Below are 10814 nucleotides of genomic sequence, written 5' to 3'. Positions count from 1 at the left end.
TATAAAATACTTTTTTGAAAGAATAAATCCTGCATACATAGATGTGGATGTGAAATATAGTAGGGTCCTAGAATTAAAGTTTATTTACCTAGGAAGCGCCCTCGAGAGAAGTCTTTGAAAATGGGCCACTGAGGTTTCAGGTGGACGCCAGAAGGCGTTTGAAAACTTGAGAAAACGGCTTACCCCGAGGAACGCTACCAAGAGTATAGCAAGTTTTGTGACTGAAGCCGAATTTTTGAGGATGGAATCCGGCATGTAGCGGTAGTCAATGTTTATACTTTTATCAGGGCTGTACTTTGTATACAGTGGGTGAGTAATCAGTTCTTGAGAAGGGTTAGGAAAAAAAGAATCCTAAAAAAAAAAAAAAAAAAAAAAAGGAAAAGAAAGGGAGAAGAAAACCCACTCAGAATCTCAGTAGATAGATAAATCAACTGTCTACTGTTAACTTGGCTTCCATTCTGAAGAATCCATAGGTCTATGAAAGACTCTGAAATTATCCTATGAATATACAAGTAATCTGGACATCATTTGGCTGTTAGTTAGGAGTGGTGATAATTCCCTTTGCCTTGAAGGAGGCATGAGTGTACATGGTTGGTGGACCCAAAAAAGCCCCATCTTTTCTAACGAAAAGGAACACATCTTTGGAACTCTGATTCTAATTTAACTCTGACATTAATTTTATGACTTCAAGCAATTTCTCTTTTTGGAATTCAAGTTCTATTTCTTAAGGAGTGGGTAGGGTTAATGTAATTACAGTACTTCATTTAGTAGGTATTTTTTGAATGCTTGCTATGTGCCAGGCACTGTCTTTAATCCTTGGGGAGCAAAGGTTTAAGTATAAAGAGCTGTCCTCCTAAAGCCTTCAGCATAAGAAGAGAGACAGACTTCCCAACAAAATCATGGTTCAGTAACTTTAGTAGTCACCTTCTGTGGATATCCTAAGTATGTAAGTCCTGTCTCCGTTTTTCCTTTCTTTCTTTCTTCAACATTGTTGTGGTACAGTAAAAGGGGATTAAGGAAATTAGCACATTGCAGTTATATAACAAATATATGTTGATCAAGTGAATGAATACCTGAAGCTCTCAATTATGTGTAGTACTATTGATTTTAAATTCATTTTATCTCATAAATCTTACCCAAATGAACATATTCCTTCTTTAACTTCCCCTCATTCACAGCTGATCTGGGAGTTGGATCTTCAGGTTTCATTGTAAAATTTGTAGTGTACCTTTCTGATTGTGAATGATAGAAACTTTTAGCTGTATAATTAGCAACCATATTGTTTTGCTGTATTGAAGTTTGCATCATACTTTTTTTATTTAAAACAAATATGTATGATTTTAGCATTTTTATCACATCCTTTTTTGTTTTGGCAGGACCTGAGTTTATGGTGTTTAGACTTCTTCTTTTTTTTTTTTTTTATATTTCATTCATTTATTTGACAGAGAGAGAGGTCACAAGTAGGCAGAGAGGCAGGCAGAGAGAGAGGGAGAAACAGGCTCCCCACTGAGCAGAGAGCCCGATGTGGAGCTCAATCCCAGGACACTGAGATCATGACCTGAGCGGAAAGCAGAGACTTAAACCACTGAGCCACCCAGGCGCCCCTATGGTGTTTAGACTTCTAGAGTACTTTTTTAATATTAGAAACTCTGAAAGTAAGCTCATGCAGTTAGCTGTTTATTCAGCATTTGACCTAAATATGTACCATTTTCCTAATTTAGGCTTACTGTATTTCCTGACTTATAGTGAATAAGTAACACATTGTAATGAACCTAGCAGTAGCTAAAAAATAATTTATTCTCAGCATTTCTTGGACCATTAGTCAAATATAAGATTTAATGGCACCTGGGTGGCTCAGTGGGTTAAGCCGCTGCCTTCGGCTCAGGTCATGATCTCAGGGTCCTGGGATCGAGTCCCGCATCGGGCTCTCTGCTCAGCAAGGAGCCTGCTTCCCTCTCTCTCTTTCTCTCTCTCTCTGCCTGCCTCTCTGTCTACTTGTGAGCTCTCTCTGTCAAATAAATAAATAAAATCTTTAAAAAAAAAAAAAGATTTAATGGGTTAAATGTGTGTAATACTATAAAGAATTAGCCTTTCTTCACTCATATCAGGATGTTTTATACCCCTAACTTCATGTATTCAAAAATGAAAATGTTTATATATAATATATAAAATTATAAGCTATGTATATAAATCTGTCTATCTATCTACCTATCTAAAACAAGAGCTTCTTTATTCCTTTCTTTGCCCAACTGACTCTTAATCTTTTTTACAGTCCAGCTCAGGCAGCATCTCCTACAAGGCTTCTCTGAACTCTGCATTCTAGATTAGCTGGCTTCCCTGCTGTGTGGCGCCATGGTTCCATAGACATACATTTTTCAAGCCCTCCTCACTGTGAATTTCTGTAGGGTAAACATATTTCAGTACCTAGGACAATCCCTGACATACCTGTGGATGTATCTTAAATAGTTGTTGACATAATACAGTTTGAATAAATGAACGTCTTTACTTTGTGTGTTCAGCTACATTATGCCCAGAAATCAGTACATGCTTAATAAAAGTTGCATAAATGAATGAGTGAATGGAGAAACTTGATCAAATAGTGTTAAGGGACTCTGGTGGATGCTTTTGCTAAAATTGACCTCACTTTTGTCTTCACTTTTTTCCTACCTTCGTTTTTTCTTTATTCTGATTATCCTAACCATATTTGTCCCAAGTAAATAGAGCTTTTTTTGTTTTACTTGTATTATATGCTTATGGTAAAGAAATATTTTTAATGCTTAAAGAAATAAAGTAAAAAAAACATCAGTAAGTCTACCATGCAGGGATAAACATTTTGGAGGAAAACCTAACTTCGATCTATGCATATTAAGACATATTTTAGTAAAATAAATTTTACTCTACATATTATTTTGTAGCTTGTCTTTTCTCCCCTTGAACTATGGAATGGAGACTTTCTATACCATTAATATTGATTTATCTATATCATTAATTTTAATCCACAGTACATACATAATTAGACTAATACCCTGCTGTTGGACATTTACATTATTTCCCTTTTTTAGCCATTATAAAAATGCTGAGATTAACATCCTTGCTCATATGTCTTTGTGCACATGGGTTAGTACTTCTGTGGGAAAATATCTTGGACATTTGATTGCTGAATCAAAGGGTAAGACCATTAAGTATTTTGACACATATTTCTAATTTACACAAAAAGATTGTGCCAAAATAAATTCTTATAAACAATGACTCCCCCATCTCCAGTATACACTACTTAACTTCCCATTATAATTACTGTAAAGTGCCTGGTAGAAGTGTACGTGGTACACAGGGCTCAATCAGTTTTAACCCACTGAGCCACCCAGGTGCCCCTCACAGGGCTCAATCAATTTTATATCTTTATCCTTATCATCCTCATTATCACTTTTGTTATATTATCTATATTGTATCCATGTCTGTAAACTTAAAGTCAGTTTTTATTTTGAAGGAGCACTAAATAAGCATGGAAATAGTCTCTTACTAAACTGTGGACTCTTTATATAATTTTTCATTTCTCAGTATTTTGCTATTTAATGCAATGGATGGTAATTTCAATTTTATTACTACTGACAGTAAGTAAAAATTATGAAAATTGTATAGTTTTTTACATTTTGAAATTCAGCTATGTAGCGTACTGTCTTACATGCCAAGTTGATATTTTCAATTGAGCTCTTCAGAGTGGTTAAGATGAAAATAATGTATAAGATTGATATTTCAGAGTCACATCAAAAGCACAAGATAAAAGAAAAATGTTAAATAGGAAAGATTTGTCTTTTAAGTATAAACTTAAGAATCTCTTTTAACATGTATGACATTTATATTACCTTTCTTCCCTCATTCCAAAATGATGTGGTTTGTTCCTATCTTTGAGTGCATTTGAGAGGAGTGCATTGGTGGTCTCCAGTCAAATTATAGTAGTGGGCTCCTTCTAAAAGTGAAGTCTCACATAAAATGCCTGGAGATCAAACAGTTTAAATTGATGATTTTTAGATTTTTCATGGTTTTTAAATGAATACCTCCTTTTGTTTGTGGATTCTTTGAAATACCTCCCAGACCTTGATTAGTTTCTGCTGATCGATGATATGAATTACGGACTTCTGTTCTTGAAGTATCTTTGGAAATTTACAGAGACTTGAATTTACAAAAAAAACAAACAATTTTTGAACTGATCACGCATGTACTTACAACAGTTCTCCATTTTCCAGACGGACTAAAGTCTATTCCTGGAAGGAAAGTAAGGGGGAAAATGGAGTTAACATGTTGGGGGGAAAATAAATCCCATAATTTTAAAATGTTTGTTAAATTAAAAACAAAATTATTTTTTATTTTCCAATTGTAGAACTCAAGGGCAACCCAGCATTTTAGAATTTTAGAATAGCCACTGAGTTTAGGTTGCAAAATTACACAAACATGAAAAAGCCATATTTTATATTTGACAGCTTGATGGATATGGATTTTATTATTGATTTTATGGTGTATGAAGACAACTTAGTTTGTAATCAAAATAGACATAAACCACAACGTTTTCTGACTCTTTCTATTTCTAGCATTTTTTAACATCACATTTATTCTAGGCTTTGAACAGACATATTCTTCCTAACCACTTCTGAAATCTTGAGGTTAAGAGGAATAAAGAAAGATATAATTAGTTTTTCTTTCCCTTAAATTTTAACTTGGGCCGCTGTTGGTGACTTCTTAGAGTTTTGACTTAAAAATTCTCTCACCACCACAAGCTAGATAAGAGAAGACAAACTACCCTACCTTTTCTACAAACAGGGAGGAGCAAAAGGTTAGTTATCTTTTATGTTAAAACCTACCAGACTCCGACAATCTTACCAAAGAGAAACCTTAATGAATTTCAGAATTTCTTTTTTGCTGAGTCTGCGTGCTGCTTTTACTTTTATTGGATTCCAAATGAAAGTATACATTTTTCTCTGTTTGATGTGCTGGGCAGAATCTGGTAAGAACTAAATGATTTGATTTATCTTACCAAATTGTGTGTAAGATAATCAGTACAGTCTTATGAATCTGGAATAGAGAATTTTATGACATCATAGTATGAAAAAAAATAGTATGATTTGGGTACTAATTATATCAAATGGGTAATTATGAAGAAAGTTTGTATATTTATGTGTGTATATGTATGTGTTTCTTAAATTGTATATTCTGTATTTTATTACTTACTAGAAATCCTTTTACAGGAAGATGTAAATAGAGAACAGAAAAATTCACAAGAAAGAATAATTCAATAATAGAGAAATTAATTCAGTATTTGAAAATCATGACTTACTAAACATGTTGTTTCAATTTCAGTGCTCAAGTAATCTTACTTTTGAGCAAACTTTTTACATAGCTAAGTTGCTAATTGCCAAGCAAACAAAGTAAACGTACTACAACTTTTTTTGTATAACAAAACAAAAACAAAAATGGGTTTAGAGTAATAAAATAGAATTTTATTCTCCTGGTTTACTGGTTTATAGTAATAAAGTTTACTAATATTGGTGATATCATTTACTTCTTTCTGGTAATAAAGTAGAACTCGTACTACTTGTTCTACTTTATGATAATAAGTAACAAATTTAAAATTCATGATGAATAGATTTTTGTGCCTTTGCAAAAAGGCGGATGATTTTCTTTATTTTAAATTTCCTTTTAGAAAAAAATTCTTGAATGCATCCTTGAATAACCTTAAAATATCACCTAGAAATTCAAATTATTTCTTGTTTCTTTTCAATTGGATATTTGGGTTGATCAAATTCTAGAAATGTTTGAATTTTATAAGCAAATGCAGAATCTAAGTAATATTAGCATACAGTTTATTATATTTTTCTCATTTAGATGTTTCTTGATAAGCATTTATATATTTGTGTAATGTATGATAGTGGCATCTTAATTTAGAAGTCAGAGAAATTTAAAGTCTAGCCCCTAACTTTGTGTCATTTCTTATTTGCATTATTTTAGAATCATAGTTTATACTCCAAACTCCTGTGGCAAACTTTCTAAGATTATTGTTTTGATTAGTACTTAGGAATTACCTGAATTTTCAATTGGGAAAACTCTGATATAACTACTATGTATGTTTCTGTCTCTGTTGACTGAAATAGAATAGCAGGCCCTTTAGATATTAATGACAGTAAATAGAAAATAAGGAAATTAAAGATTTCAGTTATTCTCAAAATCATTCGTATACTTGGTGCTCCCTCTCATTTTCCTCGAAATCCCACGTGCCCAGGAAGTTGCTGGATTTTCAGTAATTAATTTCATGTTAAGTATGTTTTATTCAAATTATAAATTCCCCTTCCTTCTCCACTGGAGATTTTGATACGTGCCTCTTAGAGAGCCGGTCTCACACTCCTCAACATGAAAATCATTACATGATTGCATCTGCCTTTAAAAAAGGAAAAAAAAATTCTGAAAACCCGGGATTATCAGATGTTTTAAACATTTTTAAATGGAGGGATGTCTGGCTGACTTAGTGGGTTAAGCTGCCAGCCAACCCTTGATTTGGGGTCAGGTCGTGATCTCAGGGTCCTGGAATCAGCCCTGTGTGGAGCCCCATGGGGAGCCCATATCGCCTCTCTGGTAGGGCTCCCCATGGGGCTCCGTGCTCTGCAGGGAGTTTGCCTAAGTATTCTCTTTCTCTTGCTCTCCCTCTGCCCTTTTCCCCTGGCTCACACTCTCTCTCCTTCAAATATCTAAAAAAAATTTTTAATGGAATAAAAGGGGAATGGAGAGATAGCTGAACAAACGGTTTACAGATTTGTATCTATATGCACATATATTCAAGTTATATTCATATATAGTCTTAGTGCAGTTTCTGATTCATATTAAGTGCTTAAATGGTAGTTGTAGCTGCAAGGGTCAGCAAATAATTCTGTATCAGGCCAGATGGTCAACATTTTAGGCTTTGAAGTCCATGCAGTCTCGGCTGTATCTAATCAGCTCTGTCATTGTAATACGGAAACTGCTGTAGACAATTCATAAACTAATGAGTCTGGTTGCGTTCTAACAAAATTTATTATAGACAATAATATTTGAATTCGTTGCAATCTTGACCTGTCACAGGATGTTATGATTTTAATTCTTTTCCACCATTTAGAAATGTAAAAACCTGCCTGATCTTGCCAGCCAGATTTGGCCCTCAGGCCATAGCTTGCCAAATCTCCTGTTCCAGTAACTTGGAAGAGATGTTAAAGATACTTAATTCCTCTTTCTTGTTTTACAGTTGAGGACAGTGAAATTCAGGAGAAACTGACTCATTTTTCTAAGATAATTGTAATATGCAATATAAAATACTCTGGAATCTTGTTTAGAGATTTTTATCCACAGGCTGGAAGTGAGGCCCAAGATTCTGCAATTCTGATAAACTCCCAGTTAACGCCTGTGGGTATGTGGAACTACACTTTGAAAAGGGAGAGTGTAGAAATTTGTAGAACTTTGCTTAGTAGGCTTCGTAGGGCAGTGATCTTTCCAAAACCCATGGCACTCTGAGCTCATTGACTCAACAAATTCATCATTATTTTTCTCTACGAAGTATAAAAATTCATATTTTGTATAAAAATTTTATAAAATTTGTATAAGTTTGTATAATTTGTATTAAAAAATCTTTCTGATGTGACTAGTAATTTATTTCTACTGATTGGCTAAAATCACATGTCTACAAGCAGCATTAGCACAAAAGTTTAAGATAAGGGTAACCTGCAAGAACATGAAATTTGCATTTAAAAGATCCAGATTCAAGTCCTGCTGGCCTGTTATCTCAAGGCCAAATCACTTTAGCTCTGTGAACCTCGGTTTCCTCTTTTTTAAGTGGTAGTGAAAGTCATAATGCTGTCTCCCAGTGTGGCAAAGCCCAGAGGAGGTAACATAAGTGTGTGATTTGGTCAATTATAAATTAGGTTAGTATAATCCACTGCGTTTTCTCCCATGTACATTTTCTCTGTAATTGTCTCAAAGTACTTGCCAGGTGTAGGCCTTCACATTACACAGTTGGGGTAGACCTGTATGGACTATGGGTATCAGAATCCCCTGGGGTATGCATTTTTTTTTAAAAGATTTTATTTATTAATTTTGACAGAGAGAGATCACAAGTAGGCAGAGAGGCAGGCAGAGAGAGTGAGAGGGAAGCAGGCTCCCTTCAGTGCAGAGAGCCTGACATGGGACTCGATCCCAGGACCCTGAGATCATGACCTGAGCCGAAGGCTGCTGCTTAAACCACTGAGCCACCCAGGCGCCCTGGGGTATGCATTTTAAAATGCATATTTCCCTCCCAAATCAGAATCACTGGGGATGTATCATTTTGAACAGTCTTTTTTAACCCTCATTTTTAAACCCATGCTTGAGAATTCTTGATCTAAAGACTTACCAGACATCTACTTTATTTTGTTTGTGTAGTCAGCTTCGTTTTCCGCAATTTTCTGAATGTTGATTTGCTCAGTTGGAAGAGTTACTGATGGAATATTGTGGTTACTTATGACTTGTTAAATAGTGTGTATTTTCTAAATGTGCTCTGATTATTTCAGAACCCAAAGATTAAGCATACTTTTACCTCTTATTTTGCCTTCTGCCCCTAGCCTTCAGAGATACTAAAGTTCTGGCTACAGTTTTGCAGCTTAATTGACTCTGGGCCGTATAAACCTGTGTTTTTGTAGGCGTAAGGTCAGTCTTTTGTTTCATACCTGACAGTTTGCTGGCCCCAAAAGATCTTCATTCTTTTTATTGCACATAAATATAATGGAGCTAGTGAATTTAGGTTGCTCAACTGTTTGCATGATCATTTGTGCCATGAGTATGGTTGTGCTTTTCAGATGTCACTCCTTAGTGTTCTTTAATTATGTGATCTTCATATATAAAATGAGGGACAGGATAGCAAATATAAAGCAGCACAGTGCCTGACTTGGAGTGAGTGCTGAATAACCACTAAGCACTATTACTATCGTTGATGGTATTGTTATCGCTGTCAACAAATATGTATTGTTTTCAGAAATGAGGAAAAGGAGAGAAGAGGTTTTCATGGAGCCTTCTGAGGGTGAGAGTGGGGTTTCAGAGGAGTATCAGAGGAAGTCGGGTTAAACCTTTCCAGGATGTATTAGCTTTTTTTGTTGTTTTTTTTTTGGCTGGGTTTTGAGGCTCCTCTGTTACTGACTTGGTCAACATTCAAAGCTGCAAGGCAAGGGGCACCTGGTGGCTCAGTGGGTTAAGCATTTGCCTTCGGCTCAGGTCATGATCCTGGAATTCTGGGATCAAGCTCCTCATCAGGCCCCCTCCTTGGGGTGGAGAGGAGGGGGATCTGCTTCTGTGTACTTAGTTGACTGCTAAATAGTCACTGTTAAAAATCCTGTCATAAACATTGATGTTAATAGTCAATGGGTATAATAATAAAAATGATATGGGAATATTATTTTAATTAACCTTTTTTTGATTTTTAAGAAGATTAAGCACACTTTGATGACTTAATGAGCCATTTTCCTATTTTATAAATATCTGTTTATATCTTTCTCTTGATATTCAGTTGGGTATTTTCTTCCTTTGTATTTTATATGTAAGTATATCAATTTCCTTCATACCTTGCATTGAAAATATTTCCCTAGCTTATATATTCTTGTCTTTTGGCTAGTGTATAGTGTTTATGCACCCAAGTTTGAAATTTATGTGCTGTGAAATTTATTAGTCTCACACTTTATAGTTTCTTTTGTTTTTATGCTAGAAAGTCATTCCTTGAACTAAGGTCATGCACATATTGACTATACTCTTCTAGTTCATATAATTTAACTTTTCTAGAATCAATTATCCTAGTCCTTGTTTATTTAAAAATCTATTATCTTTGGGGCGCCTGGGTGGCTCAGTGGATTAAGCCGCTGCCTTCGGCTCAGGTCATGATCTCAGGGTCCTGGGATCGAGCCCCACATCGGGCTCTCTGCTCCACGGGGAGCCTACTTCCTTCTCTCTCTGCCTGCCTCTCTGCCTACTTGTGATCTCTCTCTCTGTCAAATAAATAAATAAAATCTTAAAAAAAAAAAAATCTGTTATCTTTGATTATGAATTGCCATCTTTATCATGGGTAATGTGGTTTATTTCTGGGTGTTACCATTCTGTTTCAATCTGTGTATCAATTCTTGGTTCAATTTCAGGGGCTTCTTTTTAATCGGTTTATAATATAAACATAATTTTAATCATTTTTATGATTTTATTATCATACCTGACAGTTTTCTGTTTTTGTTGAAATGTTATAGCCGTTTGCTATAAAATTATGATTTCATTATCTTTAAAAAAATCATTTATTTTCTTTGGGCGTTTATTCCCTTCCTGGAGACATCTCATTGCGACCTTAATTTAGAATCACATTACCCATATAAGTTAATATGAGTCTAATTGATTTTGTAATCTCTCTTCCTTTCTGGATCATGGTATATCTCTGTGTTTATTCAGATATTTTCTGTTCCTATGTAAGGTTTTTAAGCTTTGTAGTTTTCTTTTAAGGGTATTGTATTTTTCATTTTTCCCTTTGGTCTTCTTTTCTCTGTCTCTTCCTCCTTTTCTTCATCTCTCCTTCTCCTCTTTTTCTCTTCCTATTTTCAAAGAGCTAGTTAACTTGCAAATCACAGGAACCAGGTTTAAACTAGCTAAGGAAAGAAGAAATGTATTACCTCATATAACTGAAAATTTTTACACTAAATACCACTGGATCTGATACTGGAAAAAAATTATTACCGTCTGTAGCTTCAGGATGTGTTTCCTTATAGCTTGAAATCTGGAAGGAAGAAAGCCACTTTCTC

Source organism: Meles meles, chromosome 4 (assembly GCF_922984935.1).
Source record: "Meles meles chromosome 4, mMelMel3.1 paternal haplotype, whole genome shotgun sequence".
Classification (NCBI taxonomy): domain Eukaryota; kingdom Metazoa; phylum Chordata; class Mammalia; order Carnivora; family Mustelidae; genus Meles; species Meles meles.
The sequence above is the reverse complement of the archived record's forward strand: the minus strand, read 5'-3'. Positions refer to the sequence as shown.